This window comes from Myripristis murdjan, chromosome 20, assembly GCF_902150065.1.
Source record: "Myripristis murdjan chromosome 20, fMyrMur1.1, whole genome shotgun sequence".
Classification (NCBI taxonomy): Eukaryota; Metazoa; Chordata; class Actinopteri; order Holocentriformes; family Holocentridae; genus Myripristis; species Myripristis murdjan.
In genome coordinates, this window is record NC_043999.1 from 18,168,140 (window position 1) to 18,172,995 (window position 4,856).

Here is a 4,856-nt window from a genome sequence, read left to right on the forward strand (position 1 = left end):
TGGTATTACTGCAGCTGCTGCTACTACTACAACCAAAGTGATATATTACTTATTATTCCTCTTTAAGGCCATGTGATTATTACTTTTTATTAAAAATCATAGATACAACCACAAAATAATGTCTGTGATCTATCTTTATGAGGCAAAGCAATCTCTTAGCTCTCTCATTATGATGTTAGTGTCTCACTGTGCCCCCCCCCCCCCCCCACCCCCCACCCCCTCGCAATTGTGACTTACCTTAGAATGTTGAGCTTTTTTCCCTCACAATTGTGACTTAATAACAGAGATTTTCTTCTCCTGACAAATCTGACCTCATAACCCAGAATTCTGTCCTTCGTCCCTGACAATTGTGAATTAATAAATCAGAATTTTGAGTTTTTCTGTCATAATTGTGACTTAATTTGGGATTATGAGTTTTGTCTTGCAATTTTGGCTTTATAACTGAGAATTCTGGCTCTCCTCACAATTGTTCACAAGTATGACCTTGTTTATAGTCTCTATGCATTCCTTTGGAAGGGTCTTATGGCCAGTGGTGCAGTCACCTAGTTAGCCTGTGCAAGCTGACACAGCCTGTGCAAACATTACTGAAGGAATCACAAAATATTAAAATAAGTCTTGACACCTGAGAAACTTGACAATATGCCCACCGATCAACCTGGCAGCCACTGAAATATACACCAGAAATATATACCTGAAATATATACCAGTGTTCTCACAACCTTTATCACGTAGGCTAATATCACCACGAAGGGCTAGTAATGCACATTACTTACCACAGTAACTGTAATAACATTACATTAACTTACTGTACTGTAATAATGTAACATAACTCATTACCCCCTACACAGACCACAATTAGTAGCTACTACTGCCACTGCTACTTCTACCGCTGCTCCCACTACTCTATCACAATTAGGAGCTACTACGAATACACTTCTAAACTTCTAAACTACACTTTTAAACTAATATTTTGTCTATTTCCATTCTTTCAAGTATTCTCTCTCTCTTCTCCATTGTCCTCTCCCTGCCTCTCTCTTCCATCCTTTCCTGCATCCCTCTCCCCACACCTCCTTCTTCCACTTCCGGCTCCACCTTGTCCCCCCACTTCCCGTTCTGATGAGAGTATTAATTCCTCAAGGTCTATCTGTGGCACACAGTGGCACTGAGGATCCTCACTTCTCCTTAAACACAAATTGATTTCATGCTCCGATCCTTGGAGTATAAATCACAGGCCCTCCATCTGCTCCCCCACTACGTCTCTGTCTCCTTCTTTTCCCCGTACGTCTCTCTCTCTGTCTTCCCTCCCCCTTCACCTTTTCCCTCATTCTCTGCTGACACGCATGTGTGCACACATGCATGCATAGAAACACACACGCACACACCTCTGAGTCTTGCCTGTGGCGTGCCATGGCTGAATGGGCAGGAGAGGTACAAGAGTCAGAGAGAGAGAGATAGCTGGGCAAGTACGGAGGAGAGGGAGGGAAACGGTGAAGGCCGGAGGCAGCTGTGGGTGAACAGGGCAGTTTCTAGAAAAGCTCCACGTAGGAAAATTGAGGAGCTATTTTCATGCCACATTAAGTTACACTAGCCTTCCACTGTGGGATGATGCTCAGACAGAGGAGCCTTGCCTCTATTGTGAAAGCTAATAATCAACGCGATGGAGTTATTACCCAACACTACATTTCACAGGCCTAACCTAGACAGCATCAAGGAAAGGCAAAGGAGGGAGGGAAGGAGGGGGAGACATGAAGTCCAATGGTTTGTAACAAATACTACCTCCAGCTCAATCCATTCATTTAATGTGCTTCAAGTTCAGTTGAATCTCAGAGCGGATATCTGGATGAATGGGATCAAAGCAGCGAGAGCGAAGTAAAAAAGGAGCAAAACGATGGGAAAAATAGAAAATGGGAATTTCCATTACATGCTTCTTTGATGTCTGTCCACTGTCATTCATGTGACAATAGAGGCTGGTGGATGTATGAACCCCTGCATTGGCGTTACATCTCTTTATTATTAATAAAACCACGTCCCAGCGCTGTCACTCTGGGGCAACATCATAGTAAAATATTAAGCGCCCTGTCACGCTTATATGTGCATATCACTGCTGCGCTGTAAGTACATTTACCATAGGGAATCTGAAAGAGGTCATTATCAGAGGAATAGTGAACGTGGCTGATATCGCAGGCATTATCATGTAACATGTTTCCACACGCCTGTCATTCAAGACCCCAGTGTGTGTGTGTTGTGTGTGAACAGATGATGGCATCAAGATGTTAACAGTGCTGACAACAGAGACAACAGTGGTAAATTATCTGTGCTAACTCATGCTGAATTTATTGCCACCTGAGGTGTGAGGTGTCTGCGCTACGTGTTTAATACAAACAATACCTACACTACTTTGTGCATTACATCTCTGAAGGCAATCATGAAAGTATACTGAGTCACAGGCTCCACGGTGTTCAGGTCCATTCCTAATGTAGGCAGCCACCTCGGGCAATCCTGTCAACCCTGGAACATTCAGGCCAAAATATTAATGCTTTATAAAATTCTAAACATGTATGGGATCATTGAAAAAGTTAAAAAGTAGAGGGTATATACACATTCAATGTGTCTTCAGTGGAGAAGGGAATTTCGGGAAGAGGTGTGTTTTTGTGTGTTTATTGCATTTTTTTGTTGATTAAATTGGGGAACCAACTCAACAGTCCTCTGTTTTGAGGTAATGGGATTATCAAATAACATGGGATATAACACAGACAGCATAAAACAGTGAGAAAAGGTGGTCAGGAAATTAACAGCCAGGGATGCTACTGAAAAAACCCACTGCCTCCTTTAAAGGAACAGTTCACCCAAAATAGCTAATAAGATATTTTCCCACTTACCTCTATAGTGCAATCTCTACCCAGACAGTTTCTGTGTGATTTGGCGAGGTTTCCAACTTGTTAGTATGCCCACTTTAGGGTGGCATCTGCTGATGTCCTGCTCCACATGTATTCTCTGGCCACCAAGCATCATTTCTACCCAGCAGTCAATCCGGCTGTATTTGATGTGACACGTGAACAACTTAAGCAATTATCAGTTGGTATTAATATTTCCATTTTTTGCTTTTCCCACTCCTTTTCAGCATTGCTTTTCAAAATCTGGGTCAGGAAGCTAAGGAGGGTTGTGGGAAGATGAAAATGGGTCTGGAATTATGTTATTAATAGCAATATTAGATTCCAAAACCACCCAATGTCCTTGTAACAGGAGATAACGCAAGCTAACCCACACTGCAGTTTAGCTCAGTTTTCTTTTGTGTGTATTTGGCAAACGTGTGTTTCAGGAAAAAAACAGAGCGGGCATTTCCTGGTTGAGGAAAGCGCAGGACCCTCCTGCCTCAAAACCGTACCTGTCAAAAAGATCAACAGTCTTGGAGACCATGGTATTTGATTGCAAAGAGTCTTTTTATTTGTCCTTGTGTTCAAGTACGGTCCTTCCTCAGCAGAGTCATCTAAGAAGCATGGACACACAATAACACACAACTCGCACCAGAGCCTGAGCATCTTCAGGTGGGATTTTTCTTTGTCTCGACTGGGGGGGCCCGATCAGCAGTTTCCGCATGTTTAGGTCAAGTGAACAAGTCCTATTGTACACCATGTAATCATTTTTTCTCTTCAAACAGCATTTTAGTGACACTGACATCTGCACATAAAAATTATATATTTTTTTTTATATATATATATATATCTATATTCATATATATATAGATTTGTCATTCTATATCCACAATTCATTCTAGTGATTTTTACCTTGGTTTTTCATGTTGGAAAATCGGACAAACTGTCGGTAGGAATGCCTCAATCGGACATTGATTTATACAGGAACACACACGTACATACACGCAATGCACGCACGCACGCGCGCGCACACACACACACACACGCACACACACACACACACACATAACTACACACATGCATGCATAGGTACGCTCGCTCAAGCTTACACAGATGCACACAGGCCACACACTGTCGTACTTTTGCACATGTACGCACACACTCCCACACACATTCACACTCCACATTCAGACACGCCATCACACAACCGCAGCCAACACAGAGAGGCAGGTCTGTACATTTATGGGAAGGGGGGTTTGTTGCCCTTCCCCATGATCTCCAGCGGTTGAGTACATCTTCACCTGATCAAAACACAAAAAATTAAAAGTTACAAACAGGAGAGGGAGTCACTCAGTTATTGTCTGTAAACTTCAACAGAATGTCCCTTTAAGAGTCGTGTAGGGCTGGTCCTCGAGGTGTCAAAGTTTGGCACAATGTCAAGTCTCTCTCTTTCTCTCGACTGTACAGTGAGTTGTACAATAATCATGGTGGCTGCTGTAGGACAGACTTGTTTTTTATGCACAAGTGATGAGGACAAACCACTGAAACTTGCTATGGTCAAACACATCGGATCCCCAAAAGGAAAATACAGAGGTCAACCCTTACCACAGACAGAGAGTGTGCTTCAAACATATACATGTATTCTTTAGGCAGTGAAAAAGCACTTTGTCGATGAGAACTCGGGAGCAACGCTGCTCAGACGTGGCCCGTCTTGAACCGCTCTTGAAGTTGGAGTGTGTCCATAAAGAAATTCACTTGATGGAGAGAAAAAAAAGACAAATACTGCAGGACTTTCTCTCCAGCTGTGAAAAAGGGCTAAACAAAGACATAACATCTCAGCAATGTCTGTCCTTTATGCTTCTCGCTGTTGTTGTTGTTGTTTCAGTTGTGTTTGTTGTTGCTTTTGCTGTTTTCAGTCAGTTCTCAGTTGTGGAAAAGGAATTGTCCAGATCTTCAGAAGTGGCCCCATCAAAAAATGTGTAA